This window comes from Sceloporus undulatus, chromosome 1 (genome assembly GCF_019175285.1).
Source record: "Sceloporus undulatus isolate JIND9_A2432 ecotype Alabama chromosome 1, SceUnd_v1.1, whole genome shotgun sequence".
NCBI lineage: Eukaryota > Metazoa > Chordata > Lepidosauria > Squamata > Phrynosomatidae > Sceloporus > Sceloporus undulatus.
In genome coordinates this window covers 343,373,248-343,385,319 of record NC_056522.1, presented here as the reverse complement: position 1 = coordinate 343,385,319, position 12,072 = coordinate 343,373,248, and the positions used below count along the sequence as shown (strand labels likewise).

General features: G+C 42.9%; 1 protein-coding gene across 25 annotated transcripts in view; it reads right to left on the bottom strand.

The window, feature by feature from the left end:
- Positions 1 to 12,072, bottom strand: part of NRXN3 (neurexin 3) — a 1,626,608-nt gene that overhangs the window by 943,587 nt on the left and 670,949 nt on the right. The window lies entirely within an intron of this gene.

Genomic DNA, 12,072 nt, shown 5'->3' with positions numbered 1-12,072 from the left:
GAGTTCTTTTTACAAATTATTTGCCCATCCTGTATATTATACTACCAGTGTTTGTATTTTCTACAGCTCCCTGAACAATACAATATAAATCATGCATCTCTCTGGAATCACCTTCGGCACATTTCTTCATGCACTAAATATTAAGCTGTCTCTAAAGAACAGTTTTAATGGCAATAATTTCCTGACATTAAACTATGAGAAATACTTGTAGTACCTCTACAGGGAGGGGGGAAACCCTAAGTAACAAAAGAGTTGAAATATTTAACGAATTGCCATTTAACAAACAGTAACAACAATGCATATCTGTTGCTAGGTAATCATACCTTGCAGGTTAGAGGACCTGCTATCACAGAAACACAGAATTACAAAGCTGGAAGGAATCTTAAAGGCCAAAACTACAACTCCCTTAAGGCCAAATAATATACTTATTAAAATTAATAATTATAATCAAATAATAATCAAATTTATAGTCCAAGGATTTGTTGGGTGATGAGGGGGGTGTTGGATGATCCTCCAGATGTTTTGTTCCTCTTGCCATAGAGGTCCTTGAGGAATTCTGAACTGGATTAGTATGGCTGAGCATCAAAACTGCAGTCCTCACATTTGTCCACACATTTGTCAAATGAAAACTTCAATCTTATTTTTTTCAGCATGGATGTTCAAAATACTATAAGTCTAAATAATTTCTAGCATGACATGCATATTAACTATATTAACATAATAGCTACATGTTGATATATTCATTTTTTTTTAAAAAAAAAAAGAGGTATCCACAAGTGAATTTGTTAGATTCAATAAATGTGACACATGGTTAGGTAACTGTGAATACACAGTTCTATGACTAGTAAGTTATGGATGAGTTTACTGGTAGTAATGCTTTATTTTGTACTGGTAACAATGCTTTATTTTGTCTATCAGAGTAATAATTTTTTGGTTCCAAAAACATACAGGCCAACTTTGATTTGAAGAGATCCTTGGCAAAGTGCCCTCTGATGGCCAACATCCCACATAACTAGTGTGGGCTTCCCTGGCAATAGAGCAGTACTCCTATCAGTTCATATAGGAATTCTTGTTCACATTTCCAAAAATGTCCTTCACCTAGGGTTACTCCCAAGGCATTTTGGGAGAATGAAATGTATCAAGGCCAGTGGCTCAGATCAGGCAGGGCAAACCCTGGACTTTTTCAGTATGAGGGTAGGCTCAAAGCAAGTGGCAACTCCTCCCTTGCCCCCAGTACAAACGCTGATTTGCTGGTTGACTCTTCCTTCACTAATGACTCTTATTTAATCATGGCAGTTTAAAAATTAAATGATTGCAATATAATAGTACCATTTAAAACTGAACAGCATCCACTTACAAGTCTTTTCCTTTGAAATCTTCAGTATTAAAAGCCCATTGGAATAAGAAAAAAACCCTTTGCCTGACAAAAGAAACACATCAAGGAGGGGGTTAAAGGTAAAGGTTTCCCCTTTGACGTGATTGTCTAGTTGTGTCTGACTATAGGGGGCAATGCTCATCTCCATTACTAGGCTGAAGAGCCAGCATTGTCAAAGATGACTCCATGGTCATATCACCATCATGACTGCATTAAACTCTGTTACCTTCATATCAAAGTAGTACCTATTTATCTACTTGCGCTTTAACATGCTTTCATGCTGCTAGGTTGGCAGAAGATGGAACTAGTGGTGGGAGCTCACTCTGTCATGGGGAACTTGGGTCTCAAACTGCTGATCTGCCAACTTTGCGATTGTCAGAGTCGGCGTCTCAACTGACAAGCCAACGTGTCCTGAGGGAGTTATTCTAGCTGCAAAGGGAGGGATTTCCAGAGCCTAGGGGTAGCCGCTGAACATGTCCTTACACCAACCGTAACTATGAACATGGTGGGAGTGAAAGAAGGGCCTCTCCTGAGAATCTCATGGTCCAAGAAGGCTCTTATTGGAAGATGTGGCCTATCAGATAGCCTAAACGTGAGCTATATAGAACTTTTTGAATGGTATCTGAAGACAGACCAGCAGCTAGTGGAGCTGGTAGAACAGGGGAGTTCTCTGATCCCTGTAACCAAGCCCAGTTAACAACAGGAGGGAATGGACACAGAGTTGGGAAAGAGCAACTGAGAGGCAGGAAGAGCAGCTGATGCTGTTGTTACCACTGCTACTTCAGGCCCAACTGGTATATCAACAGACTCTCAGTAGCTGACCAAGGCAGTGGGGAGAAGCGCAACACAAACCAACACATTGTAAGTGAATCAATTTAAATGGTAGAGTCCCTTTAACCCCCTCTGAGCCATTAATTCAAGTCTATCACTATTACACTGTTCACCAAAACCTGGAAAGAACATCATGCTTTCATCCATTGTGGTGTTAATGGGGTTGAAGGCATCATTGCCACAGAATTCCTAGGACAAGGAGTCAGAGAAATATCACCACTGTGTACACTAGAGGATATTTCTCTCGGTTAGTATCCTAGGGCTTCTGTATCAAGGACCTGAGCAACATTAGGAATATCTGAAAAAAGTATTATATGCAGAGAATTAAACACTCTCTTGGGTTTCTTATACAAGAAGAAATAGGACTTCTACATAGCATTAACTGGTACTTTGGTGCCCTCTGGTGGTTAACCTAAAACAATGCACCCAAGATGTAACAACTTGCTAACTAACTGCTTATTGCTCTAATAATTTAGTGTTTAGTAAGTTATGTCATTTTAATATAAAGTTCCTACACTCTAAAGACCCATATTATGGGTCCCAAAACCATAGGATCTGACCCCCCGCAAAAAAAAAACTTATGTTTCTATTGTGCGACTCCATAGAATATTCATAAATTTTCTTGTTGCCAATGAATAAGCCTCTTGACACATTGCCACATCTCCACTCACAAAAAATTATGTGCATTTCTCAATGATTTTATCGAATTTTGAGATTGTTTTAACTTACATTTTCTCAAATGCAGCACAGTATGCAAAATAGTAGCAGAAAATGCAGTGTGGGTTTTGAGGGGAGCAAAGGCATTTGTAGAAAATGAAAAATTCTACAAAAACTCCCCTGTGAGTTGAAAACTGCTGAAATACTCTTGTACCTATACCCAATGGAAAGAAAACACAAAACCAAGTATAATAAAGAAAACATTGCATTCTTAGTGAACAGTACTTCATACTGTGCAAATTCTTGTCTTGCACAGGTTTAAACAAGTTGCACCTCAAAAAGGATATCCAAAATACTCAAAATAGCCACACACACAAAAGTACAGCAGAATCTCGATTATCCGACATAAACGGGCGGGCTGATAGTTTGATAGCCGAAAATGTTGGATAATCCGGAGGGTCCAAGAAAAGCCTTGAAATCACTATGAATTGCAAACGTATTGAAGTTTTATTGCAGTAACAGTAAAAGTAACGTTGCAGTAACATTATAGGAATAACATTGTAATGTATAAACAGTCCTCTAAAAATGTAAAGAAATCACTGATCAACATTGTGATGTACAATATGTACTGTATAAACAGTTCAGTCCTCTGAAAATGTAAAGAAATAACTGAGCAGCGATGTTGGATAATCCGGAATGTTGGATAATCGAAGGTTGGATAATCAAGACTCTACTGTATTGTCAAAAATGAAAAGCTGTAGCAATAATGAAAGAGCTAGGGCAGCTGGATAATAAGGTGATTTTACAATGTTTGAGGTTATTTACTTTAGAAAGAAGAAAACAAATATTGGAGGACAGGATAGAGCTTTGTGAAATTATGCCTAGTAGAAAAAAAGAAAACATGGAGAGGTTTTTATTTCCCTCTCTTAATACAAGAAACTGGGGTCATCTAATGCAGTTGAATGGTGGGAGATACGGAACAGCCATCACACAGCAAAGAGTGCAGCTGTAGAATTTGGTACCAGAGGGTAACCAGCAAATTAAATGGATTTAAAATAGGAGAGACATATTCATGGGACATAAAGGGTAATTGGTGGCTGCAGCATATAATGGCCAAATATTTGATTGATTGATTGAAATTTTATTTATATACCGCCGTTCCTATGATCACGGTGGTTTACAAACAGAATAAGATACAATACGATACAGGTTACAAATATAATACAATAAAAATCACAGTTTAAAAATCAAAATTAACAGCTAAAGTCCTTCATAAAAAAACAACAACCTTATACTACTATATATCATTAAAATCCATCATTAATCAATCAAAATAATAAAACAATATAAAAATACAATAAATAGTATGCAGGAGCAAAACAGTCAGGACATGTGAGGGAAGGCTTGACGAAATAAATGAGTCTTAAGGTTTCTCTTAAATGACTCCAGGGAGGGAGCTAAGCGGAGCTCCTCAGGGAGAGCGTTCCAAGACTGCGGGGCCACCACAGAAAAAGCCCTTTGCGCAGTCGCTGCGTATCTTGTCTTGGGAACACTCAAAAGTTTTTCCCCACGAGATCTGAGAGTGCGGGGCTGATTGTATGGGGAGAGTCGGTCCTTCAAGTACTCTGGGCCCAAGCCATTTAGGGCTTTATAGGTAACAACCAACAACTTGTATTGTGCCCGGAAGCGAATTGGCAGCCAGTGCAGATCTGCTAGTACAGGTGTTATGTAGCTGGTCCTGGAGCTACCAGTGACCAGTCTGGCAGCCATATTTTGAACCAACTGCAGCTTCCGAGTTTGGTACAAAGGTTGCCCCATGTAGAGCGCATTACAGAAATCGAGTCGAGAGGTTACCAGTGCGTGTACTACTGTTTCAAGGTCCCCCCGGTCCAGGTAGGGACGCAGCTGGCGTATCAGCCGAAGCTGATAACAGGTGCTCCTAACTGTCGCATCCACCTGAGGAGTCAGGTGAAGCAAGGAGTCAAGAAGCACCCCCAAACTACGAACTGAGTCCTTCACAGGGAGCGTGACCCCATTCAGGACTGGTGGACAAACCTCCTTCCCAGGACCAGGAGAACCTATCACAAGTACTTCCGTTTTCTCTGGATTCAGGCTGAGTCTGTTTTCCCTCATCCAGCCCATTACCGACTCCAGACAGGCATTGAGAGGAGAGATGCCATCCTTAGTCACTGTATCAGTCGGAGACATAGAGAAGACTATTTGGGTGTCATCAGCGTATTGATAACATCGCGCCCCGTGTCTCCGGATGATCTCTCCCAGTGGCTTCATGTAAATGTTAAATAGCATAGGGGACAAAATCGCTCCCTGAGGGACCCCAGATGTAAGGGCCCTCTTGTCGGAACGACAGTCCCCCAGCTCCACCATCTGGAATCTGCCTGAGAGGTAGGAATGGAACCACTGCAAAGCAGTGCCTCCAATGCCCAACTCCCCCAGGCGATCCAGAAGGATACCATGGTCGATGGTATCGAAGGCCGCAGAGATGTCCAAGAGCACTAACAGGGACACGCTACCCCTGTCCATGCCCAGACGGAGGTCATCGACTAAGGCGACCATGGCAGTCTCAACCCCAAAGCCCGTCCGGAAGCCAGTTTGAAATGGGTCCAGATAATCCGTATCTTCCAAGACCCTCTGTAGCTGGGAGGTAACCGCTCTCTCGATCACCTTCCCTAAAATGGCAGCAGAGATACAGGCCAATAATTGTTTCGAATTAGGGGGTCAAGGGACGGCTTCTTTAGTAAAGGTTTTACGATGGCCGTTTTGAGATTAGATGGAAAAAGGCCCTCCCTGAAGGATGAATTGATAATACGACGCAACATTTCTGTTGTCGCTGTACCCCCTTGAACTGCCAGCCATGAAGGACAGGGATCGAGAGAGCAGGTCGTCTTCCTAATGCTACTGAGGATCCTGTCCACATCCTCGGTACTAACAGACTCAAACTGATCCAGTACAACTGAGTCTACGGAAGCTCTGGACGCCTCTACTCTCGATTCTGAACTAATAACAGCGTTGAGATTGGCTCTTAGCCGAGAGATTTTATCCGCGAAGAAGTTGTTAAACTCGTCACAGCAGGCTTTAGATGATACCAATAGTGGGTTCAGGGGGGGAGCCGATTGAGTAAGCTCTCTCACAACCCTGAATAGCTCTGCCGGACGCGACTTCGCGGATGCAATTCGTGCAGCATAGAACGAATTCTTAGCTGCACCAATTGCCACTCCATAATCCTTCAAAAGTGACTCGAGGAGTGTCTTGTCGGATAAGCGCCGATGTCTCCGCCATTTTCGCTCTAGTCGTTGCACAGCCTGCTTCATTGCCCTGAGATCTTCCATATACCAGGGCTTTTTATTGGAAGCAGGCCGGAAAGGACACTTGGGAGCGATACTGTATATAGCCCTGGAGAGATCAGTATCCCAGGTGTTAGTCAGGGCATCAACAGAATCGCTGTCAGCTCCAATCAGATAGCCCTCTAAGGCTTCCTGGAACCTATTGGGTTCCATCAGCCTTCGAGGGTGGACCATTCTAATAGGTCCGCCACCCCCCGGGGGGGGGGTATCTGGACAGTAGCCTTGATACTAGCCTCAACCAGGAAATGATCTGTCCATGACAGGGCAGAGACATTGGTTACCTCAGCCCACAGAGACTCCATGTCCGTACAGAAGACAACATCGAGTGTCCTACCAGCAGAATGCGTGGGCCCTGTGACCAGTTGGGACAGGCCCATGGTAGTCATGGTAGCCATGAACTCCCGAGCTGCACCTGTTGGAACGGCACCGGCCTCAGAGGGGATGTTGAGGTCCCCCAGGACAAGAAGCCTAGGGGACTCCAACACCAGCTCCGAGACCAGCTGTGTCAGCTCGGCCAGGGAGTCTGTTAGCGCACGGGGTGGCCTGTAAACCAACAGAATCCCTATACTGTCCCTGGCCTTTAGGGTCAGGTATAAACATTCGATATGGTCTGTCCGGCGGACATAGTTTCTGAAATATGAGTTTCAGATTCATGGACACCATATTTCTGAATTCTAGTTGCTGGATAAATGAAACACAAGAAGGCATTATCCCTCATGTTCGTCATATAAGCTTCCCACAGAGGTGTGGCTGGCTAAAAAGGTGGGATAGATATGCCTCTAGTCTGATCCAGCAGCTTTTTATCTTCCTATTTTAATGGCCACTGTACAAAGGTAAGAGATAATTTCTTTACATCTTAGAATCATAGAATGATAGAATCAGAGTTGAAAGATACCACAAGGGCTATCTAGTCCAACCCAGTACCTTGCGGGAAGTCACAAAGCACCCCCAACAGATGACCATCCAACCTCTGCTTAAAGAACTCCAAAGAAGGCGATCTTGAGAGAAGCTCTTTGATAGGGAGAGTTTTTTGCAAAACAGATGCACTGCTCAGCCCCTGAAACCGCTGTACACTTTACACTTTGAAGCTACATGAATTAATTTAATGTGGTGGAGTAGAAGCCTGTTCAAAAGAAGTTAATCCCCTTTCCCAAGGGCTTCTTCCCTCAAAAAGAAGAATCTCAGCTCCAGTCCAAAGGCTTATCAAGCACTGCATTCTGTTCATAAAATGGCCAATCTGCTGTCTAGCTGAAGTCTACAAGCAGGACATGAGTATAACAGCACCCTTCTGCATTATTATAAGAGAAAGAAGGAGGGAAAAACTATTGTGTAAATCTATCCCAACTACAAAAGCAATTGAGGGGAGGAGACTTCATCTATTCAAAATAGTCACCTGATCCAACTAAGCACAGGTTTAAGATGTGACTAAAAGAGCCTTAGTTCACAAAAGAAAACAAGTTTCATGAAGCTGAACCAACACACAGCAATAATTTTTTCCCTTTTTTTTCTCTTTGATAATTTCATTGTTACTTTCAAATATGTAAACTTGGGTTGGCATCCTGCCAGTGTTTTATGCACATATAAGCTCACTTTCCCATGAGGTTGCGCTTCTTTAGCTATGGAATAATACCTACATTAAGTTCACGATTCCATAAGCAGGGCTCCACAACTAGAACTATTTCACACTCAGTTGTGCATTCATGAGTGATATAGAAGTACTCATGATTACTTTCAATTACCATTTGATACACTGTGACTGCAGAAATAGTAAGCACACTTGGAGATACACCATATGCTGCACAATGCCTCTTAGCATTTATAGTATGGTCTAGATATCCAGACAGCACCAGCTCCTGTCTGATCATGGAAGTTAAGCAGGTGAAGCCTCATTAATACTTGGATGGGTGACTAACAAGCAATATCAAGTGTTGTAGGCTGTGTTTCAGAAGAAAACAATGGCAAATCACCTTCCTTATCTAAGAAACTCCTGGGGTCATCATAAATCAGCAGAATCTTGGCTTTGATGCCATTCTGTATTTCTGTATTGTTATTGTTGCTATTGTTGTTTTTAAATTTGCCACACTAGCCCAGTTTTGGTACAGTTGCCAGAGGGTGGTTTTCCACTCATTTATATCAGCCTTCTCCAACTATGTGCTGTTCAGATGGAGTACAACTCTCACTGGTCATGCTGGTTAGACTGATGCAAGGCTCATGCGCCAAGAAATCTGGAGGACACCTTGTTGTAGAAGGCAGGTACCAACCAGCTAGCAAAAAGGCAAGAATTGGGCTATTCTGGATTATTAACTAGCTTAATGTTATCAGATTTTATCTGAGTCTGGGGATCACATCAGTCTTGTTATGTCAGAAATGAAAATATACCAGATTGGGGACAGCCATTATCACATAGCTCTTCTAAATCGCCATGGTGCTGCTTCTATCCCAGCCTCTGTCTTCTGCATGCTGGAATTCATAGTCATGCTTCCCTGCCCTGTTCCCTTCCCTGCATGACTGTCAGTCTCTGTTTATTTTTATTTTTAGCGCAATTGCATGATCATGACAATCCATCAAGGAAAAACAAACAAACAAACAAAAACTGGGGAAAAAATAAAATAAAATAAGCCTGCCTGGGAATAGTGGGGAGGAAGGGGAAGATGGAGAGGTGCATAATCACACCCACTTGCACCATGTCACTGCCTGCATATCAGAACTGCTTTGGGAGGAATCACAGAATCATAGAAAGGCCCCACCTGGAATACTGTGTCCAGTTCTGGGCACCACAATTAAAAAGGACATTGAGAAACTGGAGCATGTCCAAAGGAGGGTGACTAAAATGGTGAAGGGTCTGGAAACCATGTCCTATGAGGAACGACTTAGGGAGCTGGGGATGTTTAGCCTGAAGAAGAGAAAGTTAAGAGGTGATATGATAGCCCTATTTAAATATTTGAAGGGATGTCATACTGAGGAGGGAGCAAGCTTGTTTTCTGCTGCTCAAGAGACTAGAACGCAGAGCAATGGATGCAAGCTGCAGGAAAAGAGATTCCACCTCAACATTAGGAAGAACTTCCTGACAGTAAGGGCTGTCCAACAGTGGAACACACTCCCTCGGAGTGTAGTGGAGTCTCCCTCCTTGGAGGTCTTCAAACAAAGGCTGGATGGCCATCTGTCGGGGAGGCTTTGATATGGATATCCTGCATGGCAGGGGGTTGGACTGGATGGCCCTTGCAGTCTCTTCCACCTCTATTATTCTATGATTCTATGGCTGGGATAGACCCAGGATGTAACTTTCTTAAGACAGATCTTAACACAATCACCCATCACCGGGGAGTATGCAGCTCGTATACAACCCAGACTTCTCTTGCAGCTTTTTAATAATGAGATTTTCCTATTCTTGAAAAGATGTGGGACAAGCCTGGAGAAGTCCAGGTTGCATATGGGCTGCAAACTGCCCGGCGATGAGTTAATGTAATTACATGCCAGTTCTATCCCAGCAGTGAACCTAATGTGGTAATCTCCACAGTGTCGTGTGATAAAGTACAGGCACAGATGCTATAATCCTGCTCTAATTCCACTTTTCAAGCATTATGTGATAAAGCCTTGAATGTAAGGGGGAACTGTTTAAAGATATAAACAAAAAGTTTCTGATTTCCTTCCCTGTGAACATCACAAAGAGGAAGAGAAGGTAAAAGAGGACCACACAAGGGCAACTCTATCAGGCTCTATGAGGCTCTTGAGACACATTATTCATGCATCTCTTAAAGAAAGTTAATTTCCATCCTGTTTAAATGAAGGGGTGGTAAGGCTACTTCTGAAAAAGCCTTCCCTTGACCCCTTGGAAAAGAATAACCATAGGCCAGTCTCACATCTCCCATTTTTGAGCAAAGTGATTGAGAGGGCTGTTGCCCTTCAACTCCAAGTAGTCTTGGATGAAACAGATTATCTAGAGCCATTTCAAACTGACTTTAGGGCAGAATATGGAGTTGAGACTGTTACGGTTGCCTTAGTGGATGATCTTGTTGGGGTGTGAGTATTAAAGAAAAAATGACAGCAGAGGTTTGATGAAATTTAACAAAGCTTTACTTAATAGAAGTCTCAAAAAAAAAAAAAACCTGAAGCAAACAGAACAATATGAATAGCACAGTACAAAATCCAGATACAGCCACATGCATACATTACCATGAGGGCAACAAGGAGAACAGGATTCAATGAATGCTCCCAAGACCCAGTACATCCACAAGGCAATTATACCTTTCTAATTAGTTAATACAATCACCTGGTTTACTTGGCTTATTACCATGGTTTACACCTGCCTGCTCACTAGATTCTCATCCAGTCACAACTTATTACCTGGACAGATCTTTGTCTGAGGATCAACAGGAGAAATGTGACCCTGCTGATACTTCTGGACCTCCCAGCGGTCTTTGATACCATTGACCATGGTATCCTTCTGGAATGTTTGGGAGAACTGGAAGTTGGGAGCGCTGCATTGCAGTGGTTCTGATCCTAACCCTCAGGTAGATTCCAGATGGTGATGCTTGGGGACAGTTGATTCTCTAAAAGGGAGCTTAAATCTGATGTTCCTCGAGGTGCCATTCTGTCCCCAATGCTATTTAATATATACATGATACCGCTTGGAGAGTTCATCTGGAGACACAGGATGGGGTGTGTTAGCAGTATGCTGATGACACCCAGATATATTTCTCCATGCCTCGGATCTCAGCACTGACACAGGACAAGGTGTTGGTGATGACCTTAAAGCCCTTCGTGGCTTGGGTCCAGCCTACTTGTGGGATTGCCTTCTTCCATATAATCTGCCCAGTGCACTTAGGTCCTCTGGGAAAAAATTACTACAGCCAACAAAGACCAAGCTGGCTGCAGTTACCAAGAGAGCTTTTTCATCTGTCACTCCCAAATTATGGAATGGCCTGCTGGAGGAGATACAACATATTACCAAACTCAACGGCTTTAAAAATGCTGTCAAGATGGATCTTTTCTGACAATCCTTTCTTGACTGAATGAACCAGCCTGATATGGACTGTTACAATACTTGCCATGATGTCCTGCTCTTATGTCAGTTTTAATGATTTTAACTGTATTTTATTATACAGCGCATCCGCATCATACGCGGGCGCGCTTTACGCAGCTTGAGCATACGTGCTCAAGCCGTGGGGCATGCGCAGGGTGGAAGGAGCGGCATGTCCAATTCAATTGAATGGGCGCGTGCGCCCGTTGCGCCCCGCTGCGCCGCCATGCACGAGCCCCATTGTTTACAATGGGGCTTGAGCATAGGCGGAATTCGCCTTACGCGGAGGGATCCGGAACGGATCCCCGCATAAGGCCAGGGCCCACTGTAGATTGTTGCATTGTAATTATGTCAATTGTTTTTAAGGAAGGAGGGGATAATGGGATTTATTTTATTGTGTTATATGATTTTCTATTGATGTAAGCTGCCTCGATCTTTATTGAAGAGGCAGGATAGAAATAAATAAATAAATAAATAAATATTAAAGTCAATAAGGCTAGGAAAGGTAGAGGGTAGAAGAAAGGGGGGAAGACCACATGCCAGATGAATAGACACAATCAGGGAAGACATGGATATGGGCTTGCAGGAACTAAGCAGAAAAGTGGAAGATAAAGTTTTTGGATGTGTCTCATCCACAGGGTTGTCATGAGTCAAGGTTGACTTGAGGGCACATAACAAGAAACACTGGGGTATCCCCACCGATGCTGCTGGTCAACAACTCTCATAGTCTTTCATAACTGACTATGAAGGCTTGAGCTGATGGTGCTGCTTCTAAACATGTCTGAAGAGCCATATGTTCACCACCACAACTTACAATGTAGAGATAC